At 42.8% G+C, this 13,643-nt stretch overlaps 1 pseudogene across 1 annotated transcript in view; it reads right to left on the bottom strand.

Moving 5' to 3' along the window:
• Positions 1-785: 785 nt before the first annotated feature.
• The window catches only part of LOC113416096 (LIM/homeobox protein LMX-1.2-like), a 75,088-nt pseudogene continuing 62,230 nt past the window's right edge, over positions 786-13,643 (bottom strand). The window contains exons 3-9 of the transcript XR_015747389.1: positions 10,890-11,122; positions 8,759-8,916; positions 6,394-6,471; positions 5,462-5,514; positions 4,297-4,331; positions 3,911-4,045; positions 786-3,150 (exon numbers count right to left, since the gene is read on the bottom strand). The product of XR_015747389.1 is annotated as an LIM/homeobox protein LMX-1.2-like (transcript). The remainder of the gene's footprint in view (positions 3,151-3,910; positions 4,046-4,296; positions 4,332-5,461; positions 5,515-6,393; positions 6,472-8,758; positions 8,917-10,889; positions 11,123-13,643) is intronic.

Genomic DNA, 13,643 nt, shown 5'->3' with positions numbered 1-13,643 from the left:
ATAACTTTTGGGCTCAGTTGTGGTCATTAAGTCGAGGACCACCTGTATCCTGTATTTGCCAGGCACAGCCCCAAGATAGCTTTGGGATTTTAAAAGAGTAAGGACTGAAAGGCTATAGAGCTGCAGTTTCATGTAGAAACATAATTTTTTTAAAAAGGGTGAAGGACAGATAATTGGGTTAAGGGCAAAAATGAAAGCTAAGTTAGGGCTTTCTGTGAATAAGGGTGCCATTTTAATCCAAAGCCAGGCTTGTGCTGACAGAGCGGTGCAACTATGGATTTTTATTTGTGATAATACAGGTGCTATTGCATAGCGACTACCCTGTGGAGTGGCCATTTGAGGTTGGGATGGTGCCGAAAGAGGGATTTTACAAATTGGTCCTTGCACTTAAGGCAGTCTCAGTGTCCTTAGGGTCACATGATTAGGATGCTCACAACTGGCAGGCGTTTACAACCATTGCAGTGTCTCGTGGTCATGTGATCGCCATTGGCCCAGTTCATGGAAGGTTCCCAGCAAGCAGGGTTAATGGAGACACCAGCAGCGGAATCATCATTTGCAGTCAGATGTCTCTGGAGAGTCTCAGTCCATCCAGGTCATGGTTGTCCCAAAGGTGATTTTTTTTAAAAGAGACAACTGGACTTTCTGGTTTTGCTTTGAAGATGTTTCACTTCTCATCCAAGAAGCGTCTTCAGCTCCTGGATGAGAAGCGAAACGTCTTCAAAGCAAAACCAGAAAGTCCAGTTGCCTCTTGGAAAAAAAAAAACTTTTGGGATTGCAGTCACATGATGTCTCATTTAACAACCACATTGCTTAGTGGTGGAGTTGCCTGACCCATTTATCATTAAGTGTGGATTACCTGTATGTCTCCCTTCCTCCTCTTGGATCTAACTGTCCCTGTGTCCATAGCAGATGCTGGTACACACTGAATGACTATGAAGGTACAACAGTCAGTTTGCTTGGTTCAGCTGTTCAGTAAGATCAAGGACAGAAGAAAAAATAAGTGAACAATTGTGACTTGGCCCAGTGCCCTGTTAAATATTTTAAGACAGGGATAAGCAGTGCGATGCCTTCTGGACAATTTTTCACTGTAATGTCTGCAACCTCTTTACTGATTGAAAGTGACTTGAGTTAAAAGTTCAAAACAAGGCAGAGGATATGCATTGGAAAGAGCTCAGCCTTTTACCACAAATTTGTACAGCAGTCTTCCCCCCCCCCTCCCTCCAGTCCTTCATATATAATTATATCCTTAGGATCTCCTTTTGAATGAGCTGCTGATTAACATTACGATGTGCGCCATTGACCTTTAGGCTGGCCACCATTGAACTTGGTGGCCAACCCAAAAGACAGAAGCCTGCTTTTTAGAAAATCATTTCAGGCAGACCCATTTGCTGTATATCCAATTTCCTCCTGGTGTATTACAGAGCTTTCTGTTATCCTGCGGTGTGGTAACTCGTCAGCAATAAAAAATACTTCCTACCCTCTTCATAGATTTGCAGAATGTAAAAGGGGCTCAGAGGTCCAGGAGACAAGTATGTCTTTTGGGGGGCCCAGGAGAAAAGCTTGCCCTTTTGAGTGGTCCCTTATTATTGCATCCAGAATTGCATGCTACAGTGGCAACAAGAAAACATTGCTTATGATGTCTGCTGAGTTGCTTTGACCAATGAAAGGGTATCACTGAGGCTATCTTGCACAAAGTCTTCCGCTAAGGCCAGAGGGTCAGTGGAAAGTATCCGTGGCTGAGAAGCAACCCAGAGATCAGGGAGTTTCAGTCATATTCATAGAAAGACTGTCCTTAGCATCAGCCTAAGGAGCCCATTCTGCACAGTTGAGCTGTTCTGCACAGCTTTCAAAAATGTCTTTCACCGGGTGCCGTGTTGTACAATTCATTCGGATCAAGGAGACACAGCATTGGCATTGGGGAGTCTTAGTACCACAGCAAAACTGGACAAGAAAGATGGGTGAGGAGGTATAGTTTTCAGTGTCGCAGATAGTATATCAAAGTGATAAATGAGAAAAGGCAACAGTCCAATACTTGCTCAGGGATGACGCATTGCTGAATTGTAGCAAGAGAGATTTATGAAGGGTCCTAAAATATTCAAAGGTAGATTGACCAGAAACCTGTGCAGTGCACGTTGAGTACCATAAAGGTAGTTTTCCATCTATCTCAGGAGGGGAAATCTGTGGCCTTCCAGATGTTCTTAAATTTTATCATGTTCATCACAGCAAATCACTGACCGTGTTTTGTTTTGGAGCCGATTGGAGTCAAATGACATCCATAGTTCCCCAGGCTATGTGCCCTTAATCTAGACCATTTCTCAGTAGTCCATAGAACTTGGAAGAGGTATGATACATAACAACTATAAACTGTTTCATTTTCCAAGAAGTACCCTCTAATCTGCAGTTCTGTGAGGCTGGGATTTTGACTTCAGAACTTCACTCTTGTTAATGAATTAGAAATCCCAGAATTCTTATGGGTTGACAAGCCCTAAGAGTTAATATGACCTCATCAACGTTTTTAATGTCAAAGTTATGATATACTTAGCTTAGGGAATTTGTTTTCTTCATAGCTAATCTGTACATTAGCACGTTCCAGAGGAAGGGAATTTTCCATGTCAATAAAAGTTGAGAAAAAGCACCCCCAAAGCACGGAAACCTTACCATGAGCTAGTAACTCCTGCTTTTGTGCTTGGTGTATCAACTAAGTGTAATGCCCTGCAGTTTAAACACAAAGAACACAATGCTAGACGTACAGCTACACAATATGAAACTGCCCATCGAGAGGACATTGGGTGAGGGGACGGGAAAGGCAGTGTAGCAAGGTCCTCCCTGGTTCAATTCTCAGTGCCCAGGAATAATCGCGCACGGGCCTGACAGCCTCACATGCCTTGTTAGTGTTACGGGGTCCAAAGAGTTCTGCCCATTGGTCTTGCCCCCTCTACGCCATTTACTCCCTTCTACACCCAGAGCGGCTCCTATCAGGTGGAAGAGCCAAGGGTCAGGAGGTGAAGTAGGAGTTTTGCATGGAGTACAGCCTGTCGATAGGATTGCCCACTCGAGTTTGCAGGAGGTTGGCCTCAGCCGCAGACAGCAGGCAGTCACCCAAATGGCCAATCGTGTCGCTGTCCATGTCATGGAAAACACCTTCCGAATCTAAATGGAAAAGGAGAGGAGACATTGCTTGGGAAGATGAAGGTTCTCAAACTAGAGTAAATCAAAAAAAACCTCTGGGAGAGAAACATGATGGGTCAGAAAATACAACCACACCCAGATTCAATTAGTATGGCATCATGGAATCTTCTGGTCTGTAATTCTTTGCTCCAACTTAGTGATGGCTCAAGGAAAGGAAAGGAACCAGCTCCCCACTTTCAGTAAGAAAGTTGGGTAGCTGCTACTATGGTATATCTCACTATTGTTGTAGCTCACACCATACAGGTGAACTAGTCAGAGCAAAAGATTGCCTAGGACAGCCATAGCCTCTCTTCCCTCTGCTCCCTTTCCTCTCGGTTTCAAGGCCAATGCAAAAAGCACCATTTTCAATGTCAGGTAAATGCATGCACACAATCATGCATGACATGCATTACAATTCACTGCACAATAGAGGTTCATAGATAGCCTTTGAAGGGAGAAAAAAAATAGAAACATACAATGGGACTGATGGGGGAAAAATAGAAACAGACAATGGGGCTGATGGAGGGAAAATAGAAACAGACAATGGGGCTGATGGAGGGAAAAATCGAAATGGCAAATGGGACTGATGGCTGCCTTTCTGTTGTGGGGAGACATATGCAACCACATTAAAACAGTGCTGGCAAGAAATAAAAGCATGTTGCGGGTATATCGGAACAAGGTGATACAGTGGTTGGATATCTGAAAAGGAGTAACTGAAGGGACTTGAGGAAGATGAGCTCACCATATGGATGAAGATGATCTCCTGGCAACTGGGGTGGGGTGAGTCCTTGCCGGTACAAGTCTGTGCTGTAGCTGTTCTGATCCAAGGGAAGCAGCTGCTGCTGGGCAATCCTGGAGTAGGGTACCATGAGCCCATCTATTCCATGCACACTGGTACTATCTATTGAGCAATTGTCGAAGCAATAGGAAATAAGGTGCAAAACATCACTAGGAGATATGAACAACAATCACACTTTTTATAGAGAACAATGAACAACAATCAAAGCTACTTTCTCCAAAATCTGATGAGATTTATTGGGTAGATGTGCAATGCTTGATGTGCCTTTCTTAAGTGAGCAAATGGAAGAAAAGAAATGGAGGAGACTATGGATGTAGCGTTATAATAACCAAAACGATGGCTCAATACTTCTTACCCAAGGTGCCTGGCTATATTGAAAATAGACAGGAATTGCTTTTGTAGAGCTCTCTTGATAGCAGGAATTTCATTTTTGTTTATTAAGTGTCTTTCTGGCTTTCATGTTTCAGATAAAAATTTGGCATGAGTGAGTGGAAACTCCTAAGTGCTGAGGAACCAAATGTAGCTTTGGATAGGGCTTTGGTAAAAACTTATCTGTGTTTAATGTTGATGTACTCTAACTGTCATGGGGTTTCCTAGGGAACTATGGGGATGATAGGCTTCTCCCTAACAGAAGCATCAATATATATATCCATATATATATATATCCCTATACAAACCCTATATGAGTATGTTTGATTTTCTCAGACGGACTGTATGAAATTAGGGGTGGGAGCAGTGGCATTTTTCGAAGTAGATTCTGGAAGCTGTGGTTTTGTACATTTAATTTAAATGCTAAGTGGGGCTGAAGCCCTAAAGATGCTAAAGGAAGCTTGGGATTCAAATTTTTTTACTACTGGTTCTGTGGGTGTCGCTTGGTGGGCGTAGCAGGGGAAGGATACTGTAAAATCTCCAGTCAGAGGTGATATTTGCCGGTTCTCTGAACTACTCAAAATTTCCACTAGCGGTTCTCCAGAACTGGTCAGAACCTGCTGAATACCACCTCTGCTTTGCAGGAATACTTGGGCTCTAGAACATCATATTCTAGATTAATGGGCTGATTGGGACCACCTCTCTTTGGGATTTCTCTCTTCACCAAATGATGTGATGAAATTTGCAGTTCAAAACCCCTTCTCGCCAGCTTACCAAACGTCAACAATTTAGGAACAAATATTTTAGCCCTTCTAAATAGTCCATACAAGAAACATGACCAGGAGCCATCAGCACGGCCTTTATTGTAAGGTTACATTAAACAGAACCTTGCAAATAAAATTAATTAAAAATGCATATTTGAAACAGATGAATACAAAACTGAGATGGTCCCCGTTTCTGAAGGAACGCATGAAAAGCCAACATGGGCCAGAAGAAGACCAACCTATCTCTAGGAACTCTGCTATTCTTGAGATGTTCTTACCTTCACTGTCCTCATTGCTCTGTCTGCTGCTGCGTCCATTTCCCCTCCCTGTCCCTAGACGAGGATTTCCCAGCTGCTCTTGCTCCTGTTGTTGTTGCTGCTGCTGCTGTTGCTGCCGGCGGGCTATCTTTTTCATCTGCAAAGAGGTGTTTGGATGCATCTGGGTGGATGTACAACAAAGGGGGGAAGGAAGGACAGAATGTCCTCCAAAATTGGAAAAAAAGGGGGACTTTGGGAGACAAAGGGTGTCTAACGGGGTGGTGGGGAAAGAGGGGACTTTGACTTGCCCCTACTTTATAGATCCATTACCTCCCAGGACTTAGGATTTAGAATCAGATTGGAAAGGGATCTTGGAGAACTTTTAGCCCAGGAAAGGGATCCTCAGGTGATCCAAGCTCAGTGTTACTGGAAAACCTTCAGGGATGAGACCCTGTCAGTCCAGGAGGTTGGCAGTTCCGTCACTTAATAGCGCTCAGGAAATCTTTTTTGATTACCATCACCAAACGCCATCACTCTTTCAAGGGCTATCTGATCAGCAAAAGAGTGCCTTTACATGCTGCTGTGCTTGTCACAACAATTCAAACTGTGGAAACTGGCAAGGGTTTTAGGGGTCTGTTGTTTTCATTTTGTGAGATGCCACGAGTGCCTTTGCTGAAGAACAGCTAAAAATGCCTTCTATATTAATGGAAGTAAAAAAAAGTCTTTACAACAGGAAATAAAATGTTATCCCTTAGTGATTCCTCCCCAGATGAAATTGCTGTTAAACAAATAGACTGTAGGGTTGTTTATAAAGTTGGTACCCACAACCAATAAATTTTCATTTTGTACTTGGCTAAACCAGGGCTCTCCAAATTCTCATCAACAATTATGTTTGTTTTGGAATTTGTGCTGTTGAAGATTTTCTAGATTTAGGAAACGAGTTAGCTCAAAGTTAAGCTGAGCAGAAATTTGTCTCCCCTGGTTTGGCTGGAGATAAACTGCCATTCAAATGCAAAACTCAGAAATGATCGCTCACCTTGGCTCTTTGGTTCTGGAACCAGACCTGCACTACACGGACAGTCAAACCAGTTTCAGCCGCTAATGTCTCCCTCACCTGCCCATAATGGAAACAGAAAAGGAGTTATTAAAAAGCTAAATTCATGTCACAATAAGGAATCCCCCTGCACAAAGGGTGACTTTGGGTGGGCTGTGCTCTGTGACCCCTCACTTACGGGGTGGTGCAGGGCTCAATTCACTCTCCTCTTTTGCTTACCACCTACATGAAATTGCTGGATGAGGTCATCCATTGTTTTAGAGCCATGAGATAGCCAATTATACATTTCAACCCTGAAATGACCAAGTGATGCTGTTTAAAGTCCTGAGCCAATGCCTGGAAGCTATGCAGACTTGGATGGGGAAGAACAGACTTGGGCTCAGTCCCAACAAGACAAACAAGGTTTGTTTGACCCCCTCTGGCTCCAGGGATCCCCCCATCTTCAGTCTTTAATGGGGTCACAATTCTCCATGCAAGACTGGTGCATACTCTGGCACCTCTCTTGAACTGCTGGTGACAGCTGTAGCCAAGAGGGCCTTTAAATAGATTCACCTTGTGTGCCAGTTACACCAATTCTCAGATTGGGGTTGGGTGCTGATTATCACTTATAAAGCCCTGCATGGCATACGGTTTGGTTACTTGAAGGACCACCTGCTTCTGTATGTTTTTACCTATCCAGCCAGATCAGCAAGAGTTGGTATGCTCCATGTCTTGTTGATTAAGCAGTATCATCTTATGGGCTTTAGGAAGTGACCCTTTTGGTGATGGCTGTTATCCTGTGAAATGATATCTTCCAGGGAGTCATGCTTCTTCTTTTTTCTTTCTTTCTTTTTTTTTTCTTTCTTTTTTTTTTTCTTTTTTTTTTTTTTTCTTTTTTTTTTTCTTTCTTTCTTTTTTTTTTTTCTTCTTTTTCTTTCTTTCTTTTTTTTTTTGCAAATTGCTTGGGACTTGGTTGTTACCCCAGGTCTTGCCCTAGAATGGGGGGAGGGGGTGTCAAGCCCCTTTTTGTAATCATTAGCTCTGCTCGGCTTTGGGGGATTTGGGATTCCTGGTTATCCGTCTCGTTTTCCTCTTGATAAATTTTGATCTCTTTAAATTTTTTATCTCTCAGCTGCCCAATCACATGGCCTCAACATTGAAATAATAAATAAAATAAATGCGGCATCTTTCAATGTATTATCAGAGATCTAGCAAATATATGGGCACAGCAGGGTTTCTTCCAAGGGAAGAGAGACCCAGAGCTTAGGTGATATTTAAGACAGGAGCATCCAGCAGCTAAAATATTAGCATCCGAGTGTGATAAAGGAGACATTGGACTATCCCACAACATTACTAGAGGTGGAAGAAGTAAAACTCATCATCCCTTTTTGGCAGTTGGTCATTGGGTTAAGTAAAATAGATGCCTAAATTAAGTGGGGGAAAGGGAAACAGAATGTGGTGTCTGATTGGGGTTTGCAGGGGAGTTATGGGAAGATGGATGAAGTGGTAGATTGCTTGCATTCTAGTAAAGCAAGTAAAGGCTAAAGGTTGAACTGGCCACTCTCTTAAAATAGGCAGGAACTGAAAGAATTTAGGAAGGGAGCAATAAGAAGGCAGGATTAAAAAAAAAGGGGTGGGTGGGTTGAAAGGAGATAGCCAATATATAGCAATAGAGTTATATACTGCTTCACATTGCTTTACAGCCCTCTCTAAGCAGTTTACAGAATCAGCCTATTGCCTCCAACAATCTGGATCCTCATTTTACTGATCTTGGAAGGCTGAGTCAACCTTGAGCTGGTCAGAATCGAACTGCTGGCAGCCGGCAGTCAGCAGAAGTAGCCTGCAGTATTGCATTCTATCTAACTACTGTGCCACCATGGTTCTTGAAACAGAAAATAGACACTGTGGTGAATCTAAGGAGGTAAGCTTGATGTCCTCTTTCAGAAAGAAACATGTTATGGTGGAAAATCTTTTTTCTCTTGAGAATCACGTTCCCTCGGGTGTAACTGTTACGGATTGAATGGTTGGAGGGTGGGGTTGATTCACGAGTAGGTGAGATCAGAGACTAGGACAACTGTATCAGGGCCAGGCGATCACCGGATGGCAACAACATATTAATATTTTCTGCATATTTTTATGAACATTTAGTGAACATCTACAATTTGTGACTAAAGCCTAAAGTATGTGAGAATTACTCTCCCTGACATCTCTCTTTCTCCCAAGCAACAAGCTACAGAAAAGGTTCTGCTAGCTATTATTAAAAATGGTGGCTTCAAATTAGAGTGCTTATTGGGACCACAGGTCACCCATCCCTCCACTCAATGTTGTGGTAGCATTGCTTTAAAAAAAAGAAAGGGAGAAACTCAACCTTCCGGCAGGGCTTTGAGGAGACTTCAAAGGAGGCCTTGAATGCCCGTCGCTGCTGCGTGGTGAGGATGGTGCGTGGGCGTTTGGAGCGCTTGTGATCCTTGCCTTCCTCTCCTCCTTTGCCATGTGGGTGGCTCCCATCCTCATCTTCACTCTTCACTATGAAAGAAAACATAGATTATGACGGAGTCCCTGGCTGGTCACCAGCAAGGGAAATTTCCCTAGAAATGTAAGACACCCAAGGATGGTTAGCCATCCTTTCATTTACCAAACCACCTACCCTTTCTGAATGGATGTTACCAAACAACGCCACTCGGAGCAGATTCTGTTAGGTACAGTATACAGCAGACCAGGGGGTCTTCAAACTTGACAGCTTTGAGACTTGTGGTCTTCAACTCCCAGAATTCCTCCCCCAGTCATGTTAGCTCAGGAATTCTGGGAGTTGAAGTCCACAAGTCTTAAACTTGCCAAGTTTAAAGACCCTTGAGATAGACTCTAACCCTAACCCTGGTCTTGCCACAAAATTGACAGTCTTGAATGTAAAAATTGAGAGAATGATCTTCCCTGATTGAAATATTAAAAATGTAAAAAGATGCCAGGGACAAAAGATTCAATAGCCGCACACCTGTAAGCATCAGGACCTGGCATGGTTTGGCATGTGTCAAAACCAGGCCCCCCAAAAGAGGCTAAGGGTCAATTTGGGGATCTGCTGTTGCTTCTGCTTTTCCTCCTTCTTTCTGTCCTTGCTGGTACAGACATGTGAACAAGTGGCAAAAGTTATGAGAGTGGAATGAACCCTTAACTTACTTTGCTTTAATACTTATGCAAATTAGACCTAAAAAGACAAGGAGGAGATGGGCCTATTCCAGAAACAGATGCCAGAAACATGGAAAATGACTTGGCCGAACACTCCAAATTCCCCTTCCCCCCACCCCGTTGTTAAATGGATAAAGACAAAGCCAGGAAAGGAGCTAAATGTTCTTCACATGCCTTCCACTTCTCTTGCAACTTCTTCCACACAAGAATAGAAGAACAGAAACTCCTCTTGTATTGGAATGAAGATTTGTATGTTTGCTATTAATGTGTATGCCTAAAGGATTTTTAACATACATGCTTCAGGTTGTCCAATTCCAGTTAGTTACTCAGTTTATAATTAGATGGTTGTTGTTTTTTTTAGCAAGCCCTCACACACGGATTCCCTATGTGCTCCTTCCCACCACCCCAAGACCATTATAGCCACTTTCTCTTCTCTTCTCTAATTGGGGATTTGGATTGCAGGGAAGCAGAGCCAGTTCACTGATTCTAGGCATTTTTCCCTAACCAAAAATGAGAAATTGCCTTGGGTCAATAATGGGTCCTCTGAAAAAATGTTAGGTTTTAGCAGGTGCCCAACCACAACAACTCTGATGCTTGGCTCAGATCCAGATGTTCTAAAGCAGGGGTGTCCAACCTTGGCAACTTTAAGACTTGTGGACTTCAACTCCCAGAATTCCTCAGCCAGCTTAAAGTCTTAAAGTTGCCAAGGTTGGACACCCCTGTTCTAAAGCATGATGGTTGTTAGATACTTTGGCTCTTACCCTCCCCAGAATATAGATGATGGCAGTTATATCCAGGGCAACTGGAGAAAGGTGTATGGGAAAGGAGCTACAGTTCTTCTCATTGCTGTGTAGCGACTTTGACATGTGCAGCCTTTTGCACTTCTTATAGCCTTCCAGCATATCTCCTGCTACTCTCTTCCCATCCCTGGGGAGTATAGGAGTTCTATCCAGCTATATTTTAATCTGCCCTTTTAGCATTAACTAGGGAGATAGAATTCAAGGAAAGAAAGTAGAATTCTTCAGTCTGGGCATAACACCAGAAAATTGGATACCATGAATTTTAACATTTTGCCTCTTTGGAAGTGGAAACTCATGACATCAAGGGGGACTTTCTCCTGCAACCTTGTGTATTCAGGATTTTGCAGGTTTGGAAATAAACCAGCTAACAGGATTGGATATTCATTTGTCCACAGAGGATTGTGTTTCAGTGGCCTCAGATGCCTGAGAGCTGGTTATGGGACACGGTGTGATGAAAAGGGCCTCTCTGCACATGTTGAGGCTCATTCTACTTAGCTGTGGCCACTCCTGTCTCACCTGACTCCGTGGGTGCAGGGCTGATGGCGCTTAGCATTTCTCTCTCCTTCTCATAGTCGCTGCGGCAAAGCAGCTGCCCTTCCTTCAGCACAAACTCATCTCCGCGCTGCAGCCTCCGCTCACACTCACAGCAGGAGAAACAGTGGACATGGTAGACGTTCTCCAGCACCCGCATGATGAATTCAGAAGGAGCCACAGCTTTGAGGCAGCCGCTGCATTTGGTCTGGAAAAGCCTGACCAAAAGGAGTGGGGGGGGGGGAGGAGAGAGAATTGGGGCAAAGCAATTAAGACGATAAGGCATTAAGCTGATGAAGAGGCCTAATTTGTTACAGTGTATTGCATTCCCTTCTGCAGACTTTTAGACTTCTCTTTTGCATGTTTATATTGTACATGAACTGCAGTAAAGTTAAAGATTGTTTTTTTCCAATGTACACCAGCTTTCCCATCCGATTGCCAATGGGCCCTACTCCACAAGCAGACAACCTGCGGTCCCTAGGAAACACACGATCTCCCATTTGGTGGCACAATATTGAAATGTTGTGTCATGCAACCTCAGTGCAATTGCATGTTCAACTTGAACTGTGAGATTGAGAAGGAGTTTCTACTGTGCTCCAAACGGCTTAGTTCAATTCATTCCACTACTCAGCTCTATTGGTTTGGCAAAACTTCTTCAACCTCAATTAGTTGAAAACATTCTGTAATATAAAGAGCACAAGGGTTATTGTTAGTAGCTATGTAAGATATTGAGGCAGCTGATGCCCAAGAAAGGAGACTTAATATCTCAGCCTGAAGTCAGTTAACGGGGCAAATTTAGAAGTGAGAACAATTTGAAGGAACCATCACCCCTTAATGTACTATAATTCCTTTGCTTTTAAAAATTGAACACATGTCCAGCTAGGTGGCAGCATCTAGTCTACTATGGCTGATCTTGAAAAGCATAGGAAGATTGGACCAGGTTACTAGAGTTTGGATGAGAGACTACTAAGAAGCAAGGGGGCTGAAGGCTACAATGGGAAGATGAAGAAAGCAATAGCAATTACTTTCTACCCTATCACCCTGAAAGGTTCCTGGAACATTTCCTTGCAATCACTTGGAGTTGAGGCTTACTGTAAAATTATTTAAAATTGGTTCCCTTCTCGTGCAGCCAGAAAAAAATGCCACCTGAACATTTTACATTTGAGCTAGAAATGGCAGTAACAGCAACAATAAATGATGCCAAAACTTGAATAATCAAGACTTATTTTTACTAAACTAAAATGGGTTTAAAACCATTGTTGCAATTAGTTGAAGAAACACTGCATTGTTATTCATCAGTTTTGTATCAGATGGGATGAGCATACTTTTTTTTGAGAAAAAGTAAAATGAAAACAAAGTTGAATAGAAAGAAGCATGGCACACCTCTTTGAAAAAAATAAATAAATTAAAACAGAGATAACCCATAATTGATAAAATGTGCCTTTCAACATATTTTCCTGGTTGTGTTTTTCCTGCAGATTTAAAGACTTTACATTTGCTTGTTTTCCTCCAGTTTTGGCATTGGAGAATTCCTGAAGAACCTGCCTGTTTCTCGAATTCCAAACGGTTTGTAAACCGTTTCTGTCCATAACTCCACCTGTCAGTTGGAGAGGCATTCCTTCCCTGACCTAAATAACAAACAGCGCTACCCTGGATCCATGACCCTAAAATTTTCTTTTTAATGTCTTCGCCTCCTGGCATAGCGAGGCATTTGAATAGAGAAATCAATAACTCCAGCCAAGACGTTTGCAGCAGATGGTTCTGATGAAGTAATTTGGAAGCTAAACAAACGCGAGTGGGGCGGCTCACCGAGCTGACAGCTTCTCTTTAGCCACTTGACAAGAGAAAGTAATAAAATGAGGATTAATTAGCCTGTTGTTTAAACATACAGGATCCTCCCAGCCAGCGGGGAAACTCATAAACCGGGATTGAGAACAAGGCGTGGGTTAATCCTGCTAGCAAACTCTTGCTGAGCGCGGAATGGGGAGGATTTACCAGGGAAGGCTCATCCCTGCCTAATGCTCTCCGCTTGGATTTACACTTCTGCTTGAATAGGTTGGGGCTGTTCCGACGGAGAGAGAGAGAGAGGGAGGGGGAGAGAGAGAGAGAGAGAGAGAGAGAGAGGAGACAAGTTGCCTGCTCGTTTTCTTTCTTGCATTTATTGCGGCTGAGAAAAGAGGAGGCACATAGGTGTGAGGCGGGCAGACAGGCAAACAGAAACAGCCAGAGCAAATTAAAAAGCCGTTTTGGAAAGAGAGCGTCGGCCAGGGTGATCGGGATTCAAATTCCCATACAGCCAGAAAACTCACTAGAGGTGGCCCCAGACCATCTCTCCACCTCGCTGAGTTATTCTGGGAATGAAGCAGAGAGGGGAGAGAAAACCACACATCCTTCCCTGAACCATCTGAGGAGAAAAAAGCAGAACAGAAACATAATAAATGCATGTGCAAGAGGAGATAAAATAAACTTTTGGTGGAAAAGAGAAAGTGGGTGAATTTTCAGTCTTTGAAAGCGGGATGTTGATCTCCATATGTTATTTCAAAATCCGACTTCAGCACCCAGTTCTTCAGTGGAAATGCTGCAGTAACATTTTAATTTTAAAAAAATCTGCTCTTACTCTGTTACTTTATTTTATTTTGTTTTATATGTTTTACATAACATTTTAATACATGCTTAACTCAATATTTAATTGTTTCAATTTAATTATAAAATTTTTTTTTTTACAACAGTGTATACAGA

The sequence above is a fragment of the Notechis scutatus genome, chromosome 2 (assembly GCF_049901735.1).
Source record: "Notechis scutatus isolate UNSWTSFEM ecotype Mainland chromosome 2, rNotScu1.2, whole genome shotgun sequence".
Classification (NCBI taxonomy): Eukaryota; Metazoa; Chordata; class Lepidosauria; order Squamata; family Elapidae; genus Notechis; species Notechis scutatus.
Note: the sequence above shows the minus strand (reverse complement) of the source record. Positions and strands in the feature narration are given on the sequence as shown.